The sequence below is a fragment of the Triturus cristatus genome, chromosome 5_2 (genome assembly GCF_964204655.1).
Source record: "Triturus cristatus chromosome 5_2, aTriCri1.1, whole genome shotgun sequence".
NCBI lineage: Eukaryota > Metazoa > Chordata > Amphibia > Caudata > Salamandridae > Triturus > Triturus cristatus.
The window spans coordinates 862,130,611-862,154,102 of NC_140588.1; positions in this window are offsets into that span (position 1 = coordinate 862,130,611).

A 23,492-nucleotide genomic window follows, 5' to 3' on the forward strand; every position below is an offset into this window, starting at 1 on the left:
ATAGTATCCAATGTGAACTTAGTCCTGAAACCACATACATCATCTCATCTTGAACAAAGAGAATTGTTTTCCGTGAACATTACAGCTGATCCAATTCCTGATGGTATTGTTTGGAACAGTGTAGATTATGATGTATTTGGCCCAACAGAACTTTTGAAAATACCACATTAATATAAAGTTTCTTTAGACATTGTCATTACCTCCAGTACATTCTATGGCGATTGGGATTTTGAAACTGTCAATAATATATTGTCTGATTTAGAAACATCTGCTGCATTCTCAAGCAATGAAATGTTAGAAGACATATCTGATGTTGATAATATGTACTGTTATCATCATTATGGTCATCACTTTTTACACAACTCAAGTATCTGTAGAAATGTTTACACATAGCATCAATGGGAACTTTGTCCAACACCACCAAAAGGTAGTTCAAAAACTTTTGCACATACATTTTCATATTTTTCAGGGTTTGACCACTTCTAACCCGACCTCATTTTACTATAAGGTGGCACCTACACCTGCACAGAAATATATGCTGACTAACACCAAACAGATTTACTCTGCATCCTTTATTGCCCAAATGTCTGAACAGGGTTTTGACTTATGGAAAGACACAATTTACAAAAAATCCATCTGGGGTTCTAAGGATTGGCAAGTTCAGGGAACAGAAGCACGATTTATAGCGTGACTCATTCCGCAGCAAATTATATTTCTTAATGAAACTGTGCAACAGACTTCCTGTCTTGGACAAGCAAAGAACAAGGATTTTAACACACCACAGTTTCCCACAACCTCACACATCAATTTTACATCATGTGGAGGGGATACAATAGATGACATCATGCAGTACAATACACCAGCCCCCGATTGGAAGGGATGGTTAATTTGGCTCACAGACACAAATAGATGTCAATCAAGATTCCGGGGTCAACCAAAGGGTTTAGTATCCATAGGCCAGACCCACAATATGTACAACGAGAACACCCGGGGGTAGTGACATCATAAAGTGTAGGGAAGTTGTGCCTTGATTGGCTAAAGACCTCGACACTGTCCCAGGTGAAACATCACTTATCCTTATTCTCAGATGAGGTGGATTTAAGGGACTTTTTATTAGGAGCCCGAAAGCCACGTCAGAAACGTTTCTATTAAGCTGTATATAATTAACTATAGAAAATATCTCAACAAGAAGTTGCAGAGAGACTTCATAGGATAGATAGGATTAACCTAGAAAAAGCATTAGCTGTAGTTGACAATGGTATGACTGCATTAACATCCAGGATTTATTCACTGGGCAGCATTGTATCTTCTGCTATTGATATACTGGAACAAGACTTGTCGATTCTACAGAACGGACAATCAAAGCTATGTTCTATTATGTTGTTAAGCTGGACGATGGAAACATGGTTATGTGCCTTGGTGATTTATCAACAGCACATCTCTATTTTCAGCATACAATCTGACTGAAAAACAGATTACAATGGCACAAAGGGGAGCAAAGGATACAATGCTGCGTATTGAAAAACTTGACAAGTTACCTTTTACTGTGGCAGAGTCACCTCCCACAGAATGGTTAATTCATGGCCATATAACACTACCGGTGACTACTTTCCAGTTTCAATATTGCCTAGAACAACGACAGGCAGGCAGATATGAAGCAATGGGTAGGGAATTCATCAAGGAATCTTGGGAATTGCCCTACAGATTTCGATGCCAGAAATGGGACACAGAAGTGTTTCTTAGCGGTACTAACTTTAAGAACGCTTTAAGCGGCTCTCTCATATGGCAGGATATTATGCTTCACGGGGGCTGTAATAGTTCATTTGCAAACGTATCTTTACACTTGAAAGGGATCCCAGCTGCTGTGATTAATCCTGTATTCTAATTACTTTCAAATGGGAGTTTCTTGATGTTGAATGATCAAGGTTGTTGTTGGATGCTCCCGGGCAACGACTATCTTGTCACTGTAAACTCCAGGGTTACTTGCTGTATGCAAGTATTGTTTCCACTGACCCACACAATCAGGGAGGCGCCGTTATAGCCTTCCTTGAATGTTTCTTTTATATGGTTTGATAATCTGAACAAAATGAAAGCCGTGCTTTTACAACAAACCGTACCCTTAACCTCCACCCGAGAAACTTATGATGGACAGGTTGCAAAATCTTCGGCCGAGATGCAGGCACAGATACAAACAAATTGCACTTTCCATTTCACCAAAATGGTACAACGTATCTTTAACATGTCTAATATGACGGGTATTGTCCATCTATTTAAGACCATAGGTTCTGGACTGTTAAGCACCTTTCAGACAATCCTTGGATTTGTTCCCAACTTTATACACTCCGTATTCGGAAGCATTTTTGGAGGGTTTCCGCTGATCCTGTTTCTAATAACAGGTATCCTGATTATCCTTTTTCTGCTACGCAATGGACATCCCAGTCACCAAGGAGATGTAACTGTAAAAATGTAAATTGATACTTGTATAGCGCACTACTCACCCGCAAGGGTCTCAAGGCGCTTGTACGAATACCGCTGTGGAACCCATCCTGGCTTTCCCTGTGAGGTGTCCACTCCTGGGCACCCCCAAGGTGGAGGCCAGGCATCCTTAGCGTTGTGGGGGCCGTTGTGGAGATTAAGCAAGCTATTGCCCAGAGTTGCAGAGTGGGACTCCATAATTGGAATGGCACCAAGGCAAGAATCATCAGGTCCGTGGAATTTTTGAACCCAAGACCCGCCAAGGCGGGGAATTGAACCCTGGTCCCGGGCTAGAACTCTGCATCAGGGTCTGCCACTCTAATCATTGAGCCACACTTCTCCACGCTCTTGGGACGCCATTACCATGATCGCAAGGTAATCCATCTGGGCACCCCTTGTCTTCGAGAACTAAGTGAGTCTTGGTTCTTGTCATTTAGACCAGTCTGGATCGACTTTATTCTGCCTGCTCTTCGATGCCTGTTCTGCAGACAAGAATGCCTGTTGGATCTTTGTCTTACACTTCCAACAATTGCTCCACCAGATGTTGATGCTTTGCTGGACCCGATTACGGCCCATGTTCTGAAGTGTCCTCAGGGTATTCCAATGTTGATGTCTGCATTCTTAGAGCCACCACAGGAAGCTTCAGCTCCTGTTGAGAAGGATACCGGCTCCTCAACAAACACTCAGGCCTCGGATGACACTAGCGACTCACCAGCAACGGCTGTGGTGAATACGGAGGAACATCTGTGCTCGATTGACCTGATCTGCGAGGTGTTGCAGGGATCGTTGTCTGTGATTGCAGGCAACAGTAATGTTGCATCTCCCAGCAAGGACACATAAAACATTTGGCTCAGCGGCGATAAGGGGCTTCATAATATGCCCTTGAGAATTCCAATAGAAGCCCAGGTTCTTTTGTGAAGGACATCAAACCTGGGCTTCTATTGGAATTCTCAAGGGCATATTATCAAGCCCCTTATCGCCGCTTTAGCGGCACTTTCCTGCTGCTAAAGCGGCGATAATGTTATCACCATCCTTGATAATATGGCCCAAAGCAAGCACGAGTGACTGAGCAAAAAGTAGCATTGTTTCTACGATCCCTGATAGGACAGAGTTGTCATGTTCGATAGTTGCCAAGAACTATTCTCTCCTTGGTAAGAGGGGTTTCTAGTGGCACTGTTAGCTAGCTGGTATACAGGCAGACATACTCGGTGGAGGTTTCCGGAATCAGTTTGGACACCAAGCCTGCAGTGTATGTTGTCTAAATGCACAGATCTTATATAGGTTTATAGGAACTTGGTCTTTCCACTGATGGCACATGCATCAGTGGACATCTTAGTGTCAGGCACGTCTATGCTTAGATGAATGTAGAGCTAGAATGCTAAGGAACCTCTCAGCATCCATATTAGATGTTTGAAGATGTGTGCGTCTGGCAACTGCCAATGCAGTTTGATCATTTGCATTCACTGTAATACCGATGGTTAAAGCTACTTCCTTACCGGTGGTCACCAATATATTGTTCTAGTGGGGCTCTTGGGCCATTCTGCCAAAACATAAACAAATGAAAATCACTCCATCTTTATGGTGCTGATTCCTGTCAAGGGGTCGATATCCGGTTAATTACAGGAAGTAGTCCTAATAGTGCTCAGGCGCCAGCGCCACTCTGCCAAACGTAAATAAATACAAATTGCTTTCATGTTTATGTTATTTTGCAAATTCGATCTCGTAGTGCTGTGGGTTTTGAGGCTTAAGTGGGTTTCGTGATCATTTTTCTTGGATAATCTTTAAAAAAGGTGCATTTTAAGTCCTGTTTCGTCTTTCCTTTAGTAATATCAAGCACATGGTTCGGGACCCATGCAAATATACGTTCATTCGGATTTTTCTCACATTAATAAGAATTAGCACATTTTGGGTATTCGTTATTTGAGAATGAAACAACAATACATGACAATGGTTTTACGATTGTGCAGTTTCACCTTTTGTGCTGCAATTATGTGCTGTAGCAGTACATCATGCTATGCAAACAGGTGTTAAAAGGTAGGGGTGGTCGCAGTCGATAACCTTTCAAGTATTGCCCGGCGGTAATCGCCTCTTATACCATCCGATAATTAACCAACAAAGAGGCAGGCGCCGGAGACTGGAAAGCAGGAAACAAAGTTTTATTCCGTCGGAGTAGAACACATCAGATCAGACAGCAAGGTATCGTCACGAGGTGTTCTAACCACATCTCTGAGGCCTGGCCTCTTATACACAGGTTTATGACTTTATTGCAGGTTTATCATACATGGCACATTCTTGAGATCGCTTTGATACAAGAAAGAACATCCTCAGAATCCCCACTTCAAGCTCGTTCCCACACATATCTACAGTGGAAGTCCCCACCCCACACGCAGTAGGAGATGGCTATCACGCAGCTGGACATTCCGCCAATTCCCGGGGTGTGTGCGACTGGTCGGGTCTCAGGGGGTGGGGGGGGGCTTGATCTACTGTAATCCCTTTGATGTGGGGTGTTTCCTTTACAGTAGGGGCAATAAACTGCATCCGCAGGGCTAGGTGATGGCCTGGGATTGGTTCGGACAATTGGGCGCAGAGGAAGGGGGTTATCAAAGAGATGTATGACCATGTATGGGATGTCGGTCAGGCGTGGGATGTGGTTCCATGGCAGGGTCGCGCAGAAGGAGAGGGTTTTATGGCCCATGTATGAGAGAGCGGGGGTGGCCGGCGCGCGGGGGAATGTTCGCAGCGCCAGGGGGACGCGCTGGCGATCGGCAATGAGCGGGTAGAGAGGCCAGGGTGCCTAAAATGGCTGCCGTGCGTCTTCCTGTGTGTCGTGTGTGAGAGACAAGATGGCGCAGATAATGTTCAGTTGCGAGCTACATTTCCACAGTCCTCCCTTTTAACATATCTCGCCAGCTTGTTTAGTTCGGATCTATCCCCATAATGCCACGAACTTCTATCTCGTATAGCGCTTTCATATGTTCTGCTTCAAAGTTCAGAGTCTTAGGGCAGATGCCGTTTATGAGAAGTGAACATAAAGGTGGCAAACACTGAATCCCCAGGCAACATCCACATAGGATCACAATTGGTATTAGGATAAACGCAAACAACTTCCACCCCCAACTTTTAATAGTGTCCCAAAACCAACTCCCAAGCGACCATCCTTCTTGCTCCTGATGAACCTCTGAGGAAAGTCTGTGGAGGTGTTCGATCGCCTTGTAGACTGAGGGTGAGTTGTCCGGTACGTAGGTACAGCAGCTGGATCCAATGATGCGGCATGCTCCTCCACGATCAGCCAGAACCACATCTAGGACGAGGCGGTTCTGAAGAGCCACCAGGCGGATGGCCTGAAGCTCAGCAGTGTTGTTCGTGAGGATGCCGGCTGTAATGTTCATTGTGGTTTCGACTGCCTGGGTTAGGTGTCGGATGGCACGGCTGTTTGCCATTGGACCCCACAGTGGAACAAGTCCTTTTACTGCATCCATGAACTGTGCTCCAGTGGAGTCGGCTTGTACAATGTCCTTGGCACGTTTCTGCCGGTGATGGTTTGCTGGAGCCACATATGTCGGAGGAAGGACAAAAGCGATGTAGCAGGTGCCTCCCCAACCTTTCGGAAGCCAGGTGTAGGCCTTAGTACCACAGACGAAGTACATATTTGGGGAGGTAACAAAGGAGGGTGGATCAGCTGAGTCCAATGTTCGGGTGATGAGACAGGAACTGTGGCCCACCAGCTGTGTCCCCAGGCCTTCGAGGCACACAAGACCGGTGATGTTGAGGACGGATAGGGCCACTGTTAGGGTGGTGGCCGTTCGCTTCCAGAGGTAAGAGAAGGTGGGTCTGGCTGGGTTGTTGAACACCTGCATTTCAACTCGTTCTTTGGCAGGGATGTCCATGTGAAAGGGAGTGTTTGATCTCAGAGGACAGAAGGGGGCAGAAGTTCTTCCAGTTTTATTCAGCCAGAACCCATGGTAGAAGTGCGACACAGTTTTGCCGGAAGTGGCATTGTCCTTATAGCTTTCTTGCAGGAGGATTAGCCAGGCGAGGCAGGAGCCATGGACAGAGAAAGGTGAAGGGATGAAAGGGATAGAGTGTCCAGTGGCATGTGGTAGCAATCCACAGATCCAGCAGTTAGTGGCATTGGCGGCAAGATTGTGTTGGTGGAGCAACTGCACGAAAGAGTTATTCCAGAACTCCTTACGCCTTTCTCGGAGTTGGGGTGAAAGTGAGACCAGATGGTGTTCTTTCATGGTGGTTGGTTGAACGGTGGTCAGCAATGTCTTATGGGCGGGTGCGCTCTCTTCCATGATCCAGAAGGTGACCATGAGGAGAAGGCAAAAGAGGAGGGTAATAAAAAGTGCAATAGTCTTTGAGCTGTGCATTCTGTCAGTCTTTGGGTTTTTGTAGTGGATATTCGGACGTCCATCACCTTCAAGGGACTCGGTAGCGGGCAGAACCACAGACTTTGTTTAGTTTCTCTTCTGGAGGCCTTTGAGGTGATTAGGCTACCGGTTCGAGATTTCAACTTAGCTCGTGGTCTGCTTAGCCGAAGTTCCCTCCCTTCGTCGCAGGTTATACCCATCTTTGGATGGCACAGTGGGATCGGGGTATTTCATTAATTCAAGTGTCTCTGTATCCGGGTAGCAGCTCAGGGATGGTCGGTCTTTGTCCAGGAGTTCTTCTTGGCCGACGATGTTGCCGGTTGTCGTCAGGGTCGGTGATACCTTTTTGCAATGATGTGCATGCAGCCAATTGCGCTTCCCCTCCACTCGAAGAGCTGTTCGGGTGGTGATCAGGACTTGCAGGGGGCCCGTCCACCGGGGCTCCAGACTCCTTGCGCGCTGGAAATTACGCACTAGGACGTAATCTCCGGGTTGGATATCGTGTCCGGGGCCCCTGGAAGCATCGGGAATGGCTTGCAGCACCTGCTGATGGATAACAGACAACGTTTTAGTTAGGTTGTACAAATAGTCAGACATGAGGACGTCCGGGACGTCGTGAATGGATGTTGGTTTTGGTGCAGTCCAAAGGTTCATGGGCCGCCCTAAGACGACCTCGTAGGGGGTTAAGTGGTGTTTGGTAGGAGTGGAACGCATTGATAGCAATGCTAGTGGGAGGGCGTCTGGCCATTTCAGTCCTGTGGTGGCAACTATTTTGGCTATTTTGAGCTTCAATATGGCATTATGTCGCTCAACCAAGCCTGCAGATTGGGGATGGAAGACCGCATGGAACTTTTGTTTTACACCCAACCCCTTTAGGATGAGTTGGATAACTTCGGCTACGAAGTGGGGGCCGTTGTCGCTCCACAAAATTCGACAAAGGCCGTAACGGGGGAAGAATTCTTTCAGCAATACCTTTGCGGTAGTCATAGCAGTGTTATCGCGGGTTGGGTAGGCCTCTACCCACGTGCTGAAAGCACACACAACGACAAGTACGTACTTCAGGCTTTGGCACCTTTCTAACTGGATGTAGTCCATCTGTAGGACCTCAAAGGGATGATTAGGAACCCCAAACCCTCCCCGGGGTACAGCAGTTCCTTTACCAGGGTTGTGTTGGAGGCATACCAGGCATTGTTGGACCAGGCGTTTGGCTGAGTCTGGGATCTTGTCGTTGTGCCAAACCTTAGAGATGAGTTCGATCATGGGGGCAGACCCTATGTGTGCGGGGGAGTGTGTCATGGTCAGCATGGGAATCAGGAATGAGTCGGGTAGCAACCATTTGTTCGTGTTTTTAGTTCGCCAGCAACCGTCATCATCCTTCAATCCCACCCGTGCCCATTCCGTCAATTCGTGTGGTGAGCTGGCTAATTGGATGTTCCTAATCGTTTCTCTAGCATCCTTCTATTTCTCAGTTTGTGACCTGGTCACGTACATGCGGGTCGTGGACCTATTCTCGGCTGTGGTTCGGGCAGTAATGTCAGCCAGTGCATTTCCCTGTCCTATAAGGTCTGTCACCCTCTTGTGTGCCTGGCATTTGATTACAGCCAGCCGTGTGGGGAGGAGGACTGCTTCGGTCAGAGCGGAGGCTAGATCTCCATGTAGGATGGGTGTGCCATGGGAAGTCAGGAATCCCCTCTCCTTCCATAGGAGCCCAAAGTGGTGAACCACCCCGAAGGCATACTGGCTGTCGGTGTAAATGTTTGCGGTTGTCCCCGCTGCTAGGATGCATGCTCGGGTGAGAGCATTCAGTTCAGCCACCTGTGCGGATCGCTGTGTGATGCGGGCTGTCTCAAGAACTGTTCGGGCCGTGGTAACTGCATAGGTGGCTGAGGTGGTGCCGTCGGGGAGCTTGATGCATGAGCCATCTACCCACAGCTCTCCGTCAGGATCTGGGAAGGCAGTATCTCGGAGGTCAACCCTACTCTTGGTCTGTTCGTCAGTGAGGGTCACACAGTCATGTATAGGGGACGCGTTGGGGTCAGTGTCAGGGAGAGGTAGCAGAGTAGCTGGATTCAGAGTGGTGCATCGTTTCAGTGTGATGTGGGGTGCAAGCAGAGTCAGTTCATAACCAGTCAGTCGTGCGCTAGTCAGGTGTTGAGTCTTGGTCTGGTTCAGGAGGGTGTCAACCGCATGGGGTACTAACACAGTGAGGGGGTTCAAGAGCACGATCCCCTCACTTTGCTGGATAGAGACAGCAGCGGCGGCTACTGCTCAAAGGCAGGCGGGCAAAGCTCTGGCTACAGGGTCAAGAGTGGCAGAGAAGTAGGCACAAGGGCGTTGTTTAGGACCTATGGACTGGGTTAGGACAGACAACGCGCATCCCTCCCTTTCGTGGGTGTAGAGGGAGAAAGGTTTAGTGTAGTCTGGGGTTCCTAGGACTGGTGCTGAACAAAGGGCATTTCGCAATTCTTTGAAGGAAGACTGGCATTCGGGTGTCCAGGGGAGGGGGAAGGGGGCGTCTTTAGCTAGCAAGGAAAGCAGAGGTTTTACAAGAAGGCTGAAGTTTGGCAACCACTGTCGACAGAAGGAGGTGAGGCCGACCAGGGACCGCTCTTGCTTCTGAGTTTTGGGGACAGGGGTTTCTAAGATGGTCTGAATTCGGTCAGGTGTAAGTTTCCTCCCGTCTTTGGATAGGAGGTGGCCTAGGTATGTCACTTGGGGTTGGCAGAATTGTAACTTCTTCCTGGAGACCTTGTGACCGTTCTCCGCAAGGAAGTGGAGGAGGTGAATGGTGGCTGTGACTGCAAGTGGAGTGGTGTCGGCCGCCAAAAGAATGTCATCGACGTACTGTATTAACACCACTCCATCTGGTAGTTGGACTGCATCTAGTTGTCTCTTGAGGGCTTGGCTATAGATGCTGGGGCTCTCAGTGTAGCCTTGGGGTGCCCTACAGAATCTGTATGAACGGGCTTTTAGGGTGAAGCCAAACAGGTAGCGGCTGTCTGGGTGGATGGGGATGGAAAAGAATGCGTTCTTGAGATCAATAACGGTAAAGGTGGTGGCAGTGGACGGAATCAGGGTGAGGATGGTGGTGATGTCCGAGACCACGGGGTACTGAGGTATGACTACTTTGTTAACCTCTCGCAAGTCAACAATGAAGCGGTATGCTTTCTCATCTCCCTCGCCTTGCTTCTTTACAATAGGTAGGATAGGGCTGTTGCAAACATTACTGACTACTTCTTCTACCACTCCTGCATCGACTAGGGACTGGATGATTTCCACCAATGCCTTCTCGCCTTCGGGCGATACCCGATACTGTGGAAGCTTTGGGAGCACTGCGTCCGGTCAGACAGTTATTTGTACGGGGTCGATCACCATGCGTCCTACGTCCGAGTCAGTTTTTGCCCATAGGTGTGAGGGTAACGTGTCGAGTAGGGACAAGTCAGCATTGGTTATGGAGAACATACGTCGTGTGAGACAAGACCTGAACAGATACGGGTTATCGTGCAGGATGACTCGCACTCCGTCTGGGGAACATCTGATGGTAGCTCGGAAATGTTTTAGCAAATCAAGTCCCATGATAGCATCGGGGGTGTTGGAGGAGAGCAGGAATGTCGTGTCAGTGGTGTTACCTTCTAAGTCAAAGGAGATTGGTGCTGACAAGGGGTTAGTGGAGGGCGTTCCATCAAAGCCTATTGAGGTTACGTGTGAGCCAGACAAGGGTGCCCTAGGAATCAGTCGTTTAGATAACGCACTACGTGTCGCCCCAGTATCTACCAGAAATGGAGACTTTGTGCCCGAGACCTTAGCAGTGACGTAAGGACCTTGCTGGTCAACACGGAGTTCGACTGGATCCCTCCCTTGCCCCTGGCGGTCCTATGCAAAGTCATGGGTGTTTTCGTAGTCGGACTGCTGGCATTGGTTCTATCGGGGGCGATCAAAGGTGTTTGGTCTGCCTGGCCTATCGTTGGCGGTGTCGTTCGTGTACCCTCGTCCCTGTCCTCTACTTCTGGGGTCATATGCTATGTCTCTGGTGTCTCTATTTTTGTTCATTTCCAGAAGGACCGGGCACTGGGATTTCCAGTGTCCGAACCCTCTACAGAACGCACATTGGTTCCCGTCTAAGTCTCTTCGTCCAGCGTAGGGTGCAGGTGTATGGTCTCTAGGGGGTAGCTTTCTAGGGGCGGTTGGTTGGTAATTCCCTTTAGGGGGCTCCCTTCCTATGGTCACCCCTTGCAACTGTGCTATCATTACCCTCTCCTTCAGTTCCTTTTTCTTTCTCTCGGACGCCCTATCATTCTCATTCTTTTGATGTTCGTAGTATTGGGCCATCTGGAGGATAGCTGCGGGTTTGGAGGCCGCCCAACTACTCTCACTGGTCTGTAGCTTCTGGGAGACTTCTTGTGACAGACCCTTCACGTAATTCTGGACAAAGAGGTGATGTCCGGTTGCAGTGGTCATGTCCTGGCCACTATAATCGGAAAACACTGTCTCGAATCGAGAGAAGTATTCAGACACATCCTCCTGGGGTTTCTGGCGACAGGCCGTCACTATTGACCAGTCTACCTTCCTTTCTGGGATTAGAGTCTTCAATTTCTGTACGATCTTGTCTGGGAGTTCCAATATGGCTTTTAGGGGTTTTTGTCCAGGTTCTCGCTGCTTATCTATGGTATCGAGTTTTACCCAGGTGTATCCGAACGGTTCAGCGTGGTCGACTTTCCGGATTTGCTTCCACACATCAGCCGGCAGACATAACCCGAAGAACAAATCGATATCCGCTAAGGTCATTATGGTTGAACCTAAGGCCGTACCTAGTTCGGTGTAGAAGGCCGTCGGGTTCTTTCTTAAGTCGGGTAGGATTTTTCTAAAGGTCAAGATGTCTTGTCGGTCCCATGGTTGGTAAACCCAGTTATATACAACCCTCCCCTTCGCATCCTGGTGGTTGATGTCGTCGTGTGTTCCCTGACCTCGTAGGGGGACCCAGTAGGGGGCAGCTTCTTTGATGGGCATCATGGTATCAGCCTTCCCTGCCTGGGGTTCAGTTGCTATGGGGGCCTCTGCTTTGGTTGTCTGTCTGTGTTCTCTAAGATGCCGGAAGACTTCGAGTGTATGAGTGAAGAGGTTCGTCACATCGCCCTCTCCTTCCTCCCCAATGTCTACCTTCCTATACAAGGTCGCTAAGCCTTCGGGACCTCTATCTTGGTACCTATCCTCATAGGCATTCAGGGTGCGATAACAAAGTCGTACGACAAAGTGCCGTCTGCGGTTGTCAGCATACGAGTTGTACATGTCTGTTACATATTCCTCACTTTCTTTTCGTTCTACTAGTGTCCTTACTACCTTATCGATTTCGGCTTGTTCATCCTTTGTTAGTCGATTCATTCTGACGGAATCTTTCTTTCTCATCTCAGGGTCATCTAACGTTATTGCTAACGTTGTGTTCAGTACGAGAGGCTCGGCCGGCGCGGAGGTCGTGAGGACCGAGGCCCTGGTACTGCTTTCACTTGCGTTTGGGGGTTGTGGGTGCTGTACTACAGTTTGGAAGGGGGCGTATGGAGGGGGCATGTAGATGATCGGGGGACCTAATAGTAATTCGTCATTCGCTCGTTGCTTGGAAGGTAACTCAGGGTAGAGCGTAGAGGAGGTCCTAACAGGGCACTGGCCTGATGTTTCAGACTCTTGTTTTAGTTTAGCTTCCTTTCTCTCCTTTATCTCTTCCTCTAACTTTCTAGCGGCAAGGTGAGCTGCCTTTCGTAATTCCCTTTCTGCTTTTACTTCTTCCCTCTTTTTCCGTTGCGTTGCTTCTTTGCGCCACATGCCGATACTGTCAAGCATAGTAGGCGTTGTTTTATTACTACATAGAGCTATTTCTAGTGTTTCTATTTTATGATCATCGAAGGATCCCATCAGTGGCCACTGACTCTCGGGGTCCCCTTTTGTATATTTATGCCATAGTTTGCTATAAGCTACGGCGACTAGTCCATATTTAGTGAACATGTCCTTATTAGGGGTGCCTTCCAGTGGAGCCGGATGGTTCACCTCTAATAAGCGGTCCGGGCAGAACCAACTACCAATCAGTGGGGAGAAGACAGGCATGACGGGTTACAACGGGGACAAAAGTCTGCACTACCTATCTTTTCACTGCTTGCAAAGACTAGACAGAATATCTCTATTCCTCGTTATTTGCAAGCAGAGAATACCTCCAAAGAACCAATATCGAACAACTAGTGTTCGGACAATCAATCAATCAATGGGGAGATAAAAATAGGCACGACGGGTTACAATGGGGACAAAAGTCTGCGTTACCTACCCTTCACTATTTGCAAAGACTAGACAGAATATTTCTATTCTACGTTATTTGCAAACAGAGAATATCTCAAAGAGCACTATTCTCCAAAACAATCAATGTTCGGACAATCAATCAGTGGGGAGATAAAAATAGGCACGACGGGTCACAATGGGGACAAAAGTCTGCGTTACCTACCCTTCACTATCTGAAAAAGGAAGAGAGAGTATTTCTACTTTTCTCCGTTTGTAGACAGCGAATATCTCAAAGAGAACAATCAATAAGCAATACTAGTATTTTCAATCAATCAATCAATCGTTTCGCAATTTGTCATGTTTCACGACCTTACCCGGACCGCAGGGACAGTTTCTCGTCTTCCGCCTCCAGCGCCCGATCGTCCTCTACTCTCCGTATTTGCCGCGGCACTCCTGATGGTTCCCAGTCAGGACCGTAGATCACTCGAGAGAGGTCTGCTCGGAACCAGTGAAGTTCGGATGATCGGCTGCCAGACGAGGGTCTATCGGGCAGGAGCTCTCCCGATCGTTGCAGTCGTTCACTTTGTCGTCAGAAACTCTCCCACTGGATCCACGTGTCGCTGATGGGCCCCACGCTTGGGACGCCAATTGTTAAAAGGTAGGGGCGGTCGCAGTCGATAACCTTTCAAGTATTGCCCGGCGGTAATCGCCTCTTATACCATCCGATAATTAACCAACAAAGAGGCAGGCGCCGGAGACTGGAAGGCAGGAAACAAAGTTTTATTCCGTCGGAGTAGAACACATCAGATCAGACAGCAAGGTATCGTCACGAGGTGCTCTAACCACATCTCTGAGGCCTGGCCTCTTATACACAGGTTTATGACTTTATTGCAGGTTTATCATACATGGCACATTCTTGAGATCGCTTTGATACAAGAAAGAACATCCTCAGAATCCCCACTTCAAGCTCGTTCCCACACGTATCTACAGTGGAAGTCCCCACCCCACACGCAGTAGGAGATGGCTATCACGCAGCTGGACATTCCGCCAATTCCCGGGGGTGTGTGCGACTGGTCATGTCTCAGGGGGTGGGGGGGCCTTGATCTACTGTAATCCCTTTGATGTGGGGTGTTTCCTTTACAGTAGGGGCAATAAACTGCATCCGCAGGGCTAGGTGATGGCCTGGGATTGGTTCGGACAATTGGGCGCAGAGGAAGGGGGTTATCAAAGAGATGTATGACCATGTATGGGATGTCAGTCAGGCGTGGGATGTGGTTCCATGGCAGGGTCGCGCAGAAGGAGAGGGTTTTATGGCCCATGTATGAGAGAGCGGGGGTGGCCGGCGCGCGGGTGAATGTTCGCAGCGCCAGGGGGACGCGCTGGCGATCGGCAATGAGCGGGTAGAGAGGCCAGGGTGCCTAAACTGGCTGCCGTGCGTCTTCCTGTGTGTCGCGCTGGGGAGAGACAAGATGGCGCAGATAATGTTCAGTTGCGAGCTACATTTCCACACAGGCACGTGTTTTCTTGTATTCAATTAGGAAAACAAAGATTTTAAAAAATTGTGCAATGCAAGTTTTATCTACTACTCAGATTCAAAGGAATGTGGATTTGGATAAAGTGGATTCGCTGCTAATTAATTGAAGACTGCAGCACTCAGAGTAATTTACTTTTCGAAGAGATTTCGCGGATAAGATCGGTGATATTCTATGAGGGCTTTTACTTCAAGGGCTGTTGAAGAAGGATGCATTTAATTCTCTGCAAACAATTCCTATCTGTATTTCTTTCAAAATAATAAGATGTTTAAGATATGCATTAGATAATAATTTTCCTTGGTTCATGAATTATGGTTTAAAGAGTGATTAAGCACTCAAGAATAGGCTCTATGAAGAAACTGAAAAGCATCAAATGAAGATTTGTTGCAGAGAACTTCGCTCGCATTTTGCGTTGGCGTCGGTTATTCAACTCTAATTGATACATTGTCTTGATTAAGTTATTTTGCAAAAAGCTCTCATTGTGTGCGAACAGTGGTGAGTGTTGCGGTGAGAGTCATTTCACCCGAGCAGGTGTTCCAGCGCTTTGCATGTCTGGCGCGCTACTGGCGCTTTCAGCAGGTCTCTTCTCTCTGTGTTATCGAATGTGTTCAGCTGTCGCTTGAAGTGAGGTGTGAGGTGAGGCGAAAATGACACACGTGACATCATGAGAAAAAAACACACGTAAGAGATTGTTTAAATGGGCCATTCACTTAAGAGAAAATGATTCTCAGCCCAGCCCTGTATCTCTAACAATGGCCACCAGTAGCTTCTGCTGATGCATTGAGACACTGAGCTTCATTCACTGGTGGCTCCCTTAGAACCCTTTCATGTATTCATTCATTTGCTTTTTCAATCCTGAAAAATACAATACAATATAAACAGCCTCCTAGGACATCCCAGCCCAACACGGAGGGAATAATATCAGCTGAGGGTGAGGGAGGGGCGTGGGAGGGGGCAACCAGGAGTTCCCAGGGAAGTGGGAACAATTGCGGCGCAAGCGTCAAAGTGGTAATGAAACATAGACTGGACCCTGAAAGACAACCGATCCACACTGGTTCACCGCCTAGCCGGTGTAGTAGGATCGCTGTTCTTAGCGTATATACAGGGCAATTGGGAGGGGGGAAGGGAGAAGGGCTGAAAAGGGAATGGGAACCAGAGTAGCTGGAACATACACAAAACAACATGTGTGACCAAAAACAGGTATATAAACAGAAGGCAGGGGTAGTACCACTAGCCTTGACTCCACTAGATGGCGGAATGTGTAACTTAGAGTGCATTAAACAGCTGCTACAGTTGCTATGAACAAAAACAATGTCTACTATCAAGAACATCACTAAAGAAGAAGTGTCAGCCGACATGCCGTACAGTCGTGTGCACGATAGCCGATCTCAGATGAGCCCGGCGATAGACACACCCACCCTGCTCTCCACTCTTGCCCCGGAGAACGAGGCCCGGCTGAGGCAGCTGTGTCATTGCTGTCACAATGGGTACAGGGATGGAAGGGCGTGGCTCTCAGGGAGGGCCCTCTGCTGACAGAGGTAAGAAGGAAGGCAGCTTCCGGTAGGCGGGCAGGATGGCTGCATATCCACGTCAGGGTTATTGGTAACATCTTAAAGGAGGGTCAGGTGGGCGAAGGGGTGCTCAGCATATGGGCGCAACCTTTGTAGGTGCGCCCACTCCACTGCCCAGAGGGTTTGAATATTCTGGCAGCTTCAAAGGACGCGATAGACGTCACTGTCTTCTTTGGAGCATCATCATCAGCGGCTATGAGGCAATAGTCTCGCCTGACAGACTGTGGCGGCTGGTGACATTTGAAAGTGGTGCGCCGTAAAAGTTGGGTATCAGCCTTACATCGCGAGCTTGCAAAGCACACAAGCATGACCAACAGAAAGGGTGTTTGGGAGTTCTTCCACCAGAGAAAATTTTGAGGAATACAGTGGCAAACGGTGCACTTCAAAGCTCATTCAAGAAAGGAAGGAAGTTTATAAAGCAATTGTGAACGTGTAGTCTTGAACTATTTATACACATTAAAAACGGCCCCAAATCTTACTGCATTTAATATGCTCAACAGTTACTGTAGTGTGCAAATTGTACAGTACACTCACACTATGGAAATGTTGCACATAAGCAATCTGAAAACCCACAGAAGGCAAATTCAATTGCTTCAAATGTGAACATCGCCTTCAACGCTGGAAATAACTGTCAATAAACAAATAAAAAACACAGAAGGCAAATTCAATTGTTTAAAATGTGAATGTCACTGTCTACAACTCTGACCAGCTTTCCCTACTCCAAGACTGTGTGTCATTATTTATGTTTACTTTCGCTCTACACATTACAGCAGCAACAGTGACCAGGGAAAACACATTTCAGCTCAAAATGTATGTCTTCACAAAAAAAAACAGTAATTTACAGGGCTTTCAGTTGTGACAACAGATGGGGTTCAGACAAATGCCAGTGGCAGGCACCTTCCCCAGTATTCATAAAAATTAAATCTCATAGCTTTTCAAGACGCCTCAGGCTGCAGTAGGGTGCCTACTTTCCATTCCGGCTTCAGATCAAAGAGACCACAAAAGCTGGTTATGCCCCAATGGTCGCCTTATCTCACTGTGTGCTAGCGCACCGAGTCATGCAGCTTATCTGCTCCTGTTCTGTGAGGGGAGGAAGCAGGGAGATCCTCCCCATCACTTGCATAGCTGGTTTGAGGGGAAGCTGCCTTCCAGGAGATGTACACCTTCTGAAACATGCACAGCACCATCCATCCCACGCACAGGGTCCCGGCTAAGGGCATGCATTTTAAGGTGTCTGTCCAGTGCAGTGTTCCATCTAATGCCACAGACACAAACCCACTCTGATGTCTGCGACGTTAAGGGCAAAGCTGCCAACTTTGCAACTGGGAAACTGGGTTTGAGTCTTGGCATGGGCTGCCCATCCTGTGATTCTGGGCAAACCACAATCTCGCCTTGTCCAAAAAACAAGTGTGACCCTGTGCATTGTAACTGCTGTGTTCTGTTGCAGAGCAGCAAGTGGTAACCTAGCCAAGCCAAGGTTCTTGCTCCCTCCAGTCCTGGGCGTCCACAGCCCTCTTTCTGAAATGGCTTGTACTGATCAGTGAAGCCAGGGCCAGTTCTTCTATAGACGAGTTGAGGATGCAGTCTGAAAGCACCTCTAGCAGAGAGCATCATATTACAACAAAAGTCGGAAAATTGTGAGTTATTAGTGCACAAGGAAGGCTCCATAGGCAAAATGCAAGTTTGCCTTTGAAATCTTTGGAACATTATTGGAAGGTGTAACACAATTCAATCCCCTGCCACCCCGCCTCTCCACAAAATATAGCGAGGAGACGAGGAGGCCCTAATCCTCCAAGAGCATGTAGTTTTCCAAGATCCTGCAGTGAGCTGGCCCTAATGCACAACATGGCCTAAAGTGGCTTACATTTTACTGCAGGTGCATATATTTACTGTAAGCTGTACCCAGAATCGAGGTGGCATTTTGTTCTTTCATCTGGATTTCATATAAAGAGAGGACTTTTCTTTCTACCAAAGAGAACCTAACGTCTAAATCATTTGTGTATTTGTTTTATTAAACACACAGCACGCGTTTAACGTTGCCTGACTGTTTGAGTTCCTTTCCCGGGCATGTGGTCTACCCCAAAATTCAGAGTGTTCTCCGGTCTGTTGTAGTGAACACCACCAACAGGAAGAGAAATACGCGGGCACAACCACCAAAAGCCCTGCTGTCCCTCGAGTGCCCATCCCCGAGTCCTGCCGTTCAATTTCCGCCGGACCCAACTGTGCCCGACTCCTGCTGTCCCCCCGAGTCACGTTGTCCCCAGTGTGCCCTAGTCCCACTGTTCCCAGGACCAACTGGCGGCAGATCACTTTATATCTAAACTAGTCTGTTTCCTAGTAATGAAATATTCCACTCCCCCTGTGTTGGAATGCAGGTGTCCCCATCTTCTAGTGTCTTCACCCCAAAGCCCTCGAGTCCCTCGGCATGAAGTGCTACTGTCTCTAGGTCCCGCTCTCCTACTGTGCATCCTCAGCTCTCAGAGTGTGTGTCCCTCCATGTGGGCAGAGGAGCGTCACCCCACTGCTTTCTCGCAGTGCGAGAAGCAGAAACATAAAATGGTATTTTAAATAAGTTGGTCCTGTGAATAGTGGGACTGGCTTAGATGCTTTGGGCACTTTGCCACTACTGAGCAGTGTGAAAGTGCAAGTGCTCCCTGTGTAAATCGTGTTAACAATTAGTTCTCCCTGATTGGCATATTTGATTTATTGGTAAGCCCCAAGTAAAGTGCACTAAGTGTGCCAGGGCCTGTAAATCAAATGCTACTAGTGGGCCTGTAGCACTGATTGTGCCACCCACATGAGTAGCCCTGAAAACGCATATCAGACCTGCCACGCCAGTGTCTGTGCACAATTTGTTAACTGCCTTGTCGACCTGGCAAGTGCACCCACTTGCCAGGCCGTAACATTCCCTTTTCTTACATGTAAGGCACCCCTGTGTTAGGCCCAAAGCACCCCCCTGGGCAGGATGCAGTATATGTCAAAGGTAGGACATGTACTGGTTTGTGTGACATGTTCTGATGGTGAAATACTGCCAATTTTGTTTTTCATTATTGAAAGGCTATCTTGCCCCATAGGATAGAAAGAGAAATGCTTTGAAATATCTTTCAAGTATAACTTCACATCGGGACAAGATAGATAAATTAAGTTTAGGCTCTCTGAACTCTGAATTTTTATTTAATAACACATCTTTTAGTAAAGATGTTTTTCTAAATTGTGTGTTTGAAAATGCCACTATTAGAAAGTAGGAATTTTCTTGTTTAACCATTGTTGAACCGTTCTGTGTACCTCTGCCTGTTTGTGTATTGACTATCTGGTTTTGGAGTGACAGGGGCTGGGGATGTGCAATCACTGTAGAAAGCCACTGGGGGGCAGGAGATGAGGTGTGCATGGCCCTTCCTGGATCACTCAGAGCTGAGCTGAATAGAACTTTGTTGAATTTAGATTAGTGGGAGGAGATTTCCTTGCACCTGAATAGGGCCTGTCTCCCTTGCAAAATGCTGTCTCCACCCCCTGTGGTCATAGTGCACCAGTGAGGGGAGAACTGGAACTTTGCTGTGAACCTGCCTGAAGAAGATCTCCAAGGGCCTGTGTGTGCTGGTAACCAGTTCTGAAATCTCAGGGACACAAAGACGTCACCCCCAGCTCCCCTGAACTCTGCTGCTGAGAGTTCTGACCTGGCAGTAGGTGCCTGTTCCAGCTCTTGGCCCCTGGAGGTTGTGCTTACTGCTGGGAGCTGGATGAAACCTAAAGAACTGAAGAAATCAACACATCGCTCTTCGTGTGGCTGTTTTTCCAACGCAGCACCACTGTGTGAGAAGAAACTCCATGAATCGCCGTGCCGCTGCCGAACCAACACAGTGCCTGTCGCCGCTGCAAGAACCAACACATCGAGGGATAGTGGCTGAAGAAACCGATGCAGCACTGCTCGCTGTCGCTGTGTGGCAAGTTTTCCTGACGCATCACCGCAGACCTGAATTGACTTGGAGCCAACGCATCACTTCCCCCTATAGACTGGATTCGATGCAGCACTTCTACTGTGTGCAGCAGAACTGTTGCATCACCGCCCCAAGGTCTCAGGAACTGAGGCATCTCTTTGTTTCTCAATGCTTCACATCTCTGCGGTTGTTTGGCCTTTGGAATTTTGACGCATTTACAGGTACTTTGTGAGAAATCACGCATCCATAGTTTTATATGGACCAAGTTGCTTGAAAGCTTTTTAAAGTCATATTCTTATTACATGTATGGTGGATTTTTGTCGTTTTGGTCTTGCTGAGTTTAGATAAAGATACTTTATTTTTCTGAAACTGGTGTGGTGTCCATTTGTTGTGTTAGCACTGTAATGCTGTATGCTTTGAGTACAAATACTTTACATATTGCCTTTGGGATAAGACTGGCTGCCCCTGCCAAGCTACCCAGGGGATGAGCAGGGGTTATCTAAAGTGTGTATCCCACTTAACCTGACTAGAAGCAAGGGTCCCTATTCGGACTAAGGACCCTACCTCTGCCAACTAGAGACCTCCATTTCTAATAAGGATGAAGGGAAATCAAACCCCCCGCCCTCTTACCCCTCCCCGGCGTGTCACACAGAGCAAAAGTTTACACTAACATCAGAGTGTAGCACTACAGTTAACAATACAAGAATCATACGATGTATACTAGGAAGTTCTGCAGCGATAAGGATAGTTACAATCAGGGAGGCAATATATATAAGTAGCCAGGTATGGGAACATACATTCATCAGGGCAAAACAGCTGGTTCTCCAGCTGTGGAGTCCACATCTAGATCAGAAATCCGGGGCTTTCAGTAAGACTACCAATGCCTCCCAAGCCCTCACAGCCTCCAATGCCCTCACACTCCACCCACTTAAGGAAGTCAGCTCTCCACCTCTGAATACTGGGGCGCACTTGGATTTCCAATGCGCTGTAATATTTATTTTGGCCAATAAGAGTCCCAAATCCCAAAATTTGCTTGTGATCTTGTTTTTGGATGTGTGGGGGAACCAGTTAAGCAGGCAAGGGCCTATAGTTGGGTTCTATCTCTCTCCCGGTAATGTTGCACAATAGTTCAACCACCTCCTCCCAAAACGCCCCAAGCTGACGGCAATCCCACATCATGTGGCGGAAATCCGCATGCTCTGTTTTGCATCATGGGCACAGCGCTGTATTCGTGCCAAAGTATGTGTTAATCTTTGCTGGGTTGAGGTAAGCTCTATGTAATATAAAAAAATGCAACAGCTGGAATCGGGCATTCCTAGAACTTTTCCTCGCCCATTCAACCAGCTTGGGCCACATCTTTTCACAATGTCCTCACCTAAGTCCTCCTCCCACTTCTGTCGCAGTACCAACAACGGAGTCAGCGTCTCGCGCGTCATGCGCCTATAGATACAGGTAACTCCCTTAAAAGTGCCTGCCGCCAGTACTACATACTGACAAGCAATGGAAGTCCGCGGCTCAGAGAACCCTTATCTCCAGTGCTTCTGGATGGCCGCGATGAGGGCCGAATGAAGCAGAAAGTCCCTGCGAGGCAGGTTGTACCTATCCTGCAATGTATCGAAGGGAAGGAGGGTGCCATCCTCATACAGGTTCCCTAAGGTAGACAGGCCCCTCTTCCCCCAGGCAGTCAGCACAGTCCAGTTGCCCGCGTGCGGTAGAGCAGTACACATGGCCAAAGGGATCTCATGTACGTACACGCGTGCAATCTGCGCTCTCCGCTGACTTCTGTTCCAACACAGCCACAACATCCGTAGCTCGCCCGTGAGTGCTTTGAAACGCAATGCCAGCTGCAAAATAATACGAGACAACACCTGCCCTGGGACCCGCCCATCCCCCCGCTCATCTGGCCCCCGAAACTCCAGCGCTACTGCTTGGGTAAGCCACTGTAATTGGGCCACCAAATAATATGTCTCGAAATCAGGCACCACCAGGCCACCATCAGCTTTCGGTCTCATTAGAGTTTTCAACGCTGCCCTTTGCCTGCCAGTCGCCCAGAGAAAACCTTTGATCATTGATTGGAGCTGTTTAAAAATCCAGATTGGTAGGGTTCAAAAATAATACAGGAGCCTAGGGAGGGCTACCATTTTAAGAAGGGCCACCCGGCTGGCCACCAAGAGGGGCAAGTTCCCCCTAAATTCCAAGTTACGTTTAAGGTCCCAGATGGCTCTGCCCACATTACCTTCCAATAGGTCGACCTGCGTACGATAAACATGGGTCCCCAGATACACCAAGCAACGGGTTTCCCACTGCACCCCGTCAGCAATTAGAGGGCCCCCATCTGATGGGGTAGTGGGGAACAGGCAGGACTTCGCCCAATTTACCTTGAGTCCCGCAACCCCCTCGAGATCCTGGAGTAAATGCTTCGCACCGTCGAGGGCATCAGCCGTATTCGCTAGGAACATGATTAGGTCATCGGCATAGAGTGTGATGTAGTGAGTGAGGTCAGGCACACAGAGTCCTGGATATCGCTGCCCCGTCCAGGCCTGGGCCGCTAGAGGCTCCATGGCCATGGCCAGTGCAGAGGGGAGAGCGGACACCCCTGCCGCGTCCCTCAGCTCACCGCAGAGGCATCTGAGATCAATCCTCCCATTTTAACCCGTGCGGTGGAATATTTGTATAACAATGCCATCAAAGCCACAAAAGTATTGCCCAAGCCAAAGTTGCACATGACCTGAAATAGGTAAGGCCATTCTAGACCGTTAAAAGCTTTTTTGATATCCACCGATAAAATGGCAGCAGATTCTCTCGAATAAGAATCTGCTTCCAATATGTGAAGCAGGTGCCTCACATTGATGGCGGTGTTCCTTGTCAGGATGAATCCCGCCTGATCCCTGTGCACTAATTGGACCATGTGTGGGAGCAGTCGGGTCGCAAGGATCTGACTCAGAATCTTATAATCAGTAGTAAGCATGGACAGAGGTCAATAAGCGGTCCTACCCGAGGGCGACTTCCCTGGCTCCACCAATGGAATAATAATAGCCTCGTGAATAATGACAGGTAGCTGTCCCTCACTTTTTGTCACATTATAAAGAGTGACTACCTTAGGGGCCAAGAGGTCAATGTAAGTCAAATAAGACTCGATCGGTAGGCCATCCACCCCAGGGTCTTCTTCTTTGCCATATGTTTGATCGCTCCCCTAACTTCCCCTACTGTTATATCCTGCCCTAGCAAATTTGCCTGCATCCCATCAAAGTTTTGGAAGGTCATCTGTGGCTAGAAACTCCCCAAGAACATCATCATTCAATGTCACCTTGCTCTGATAGTGATCTGTGTAATATGTGTGAAATTGAT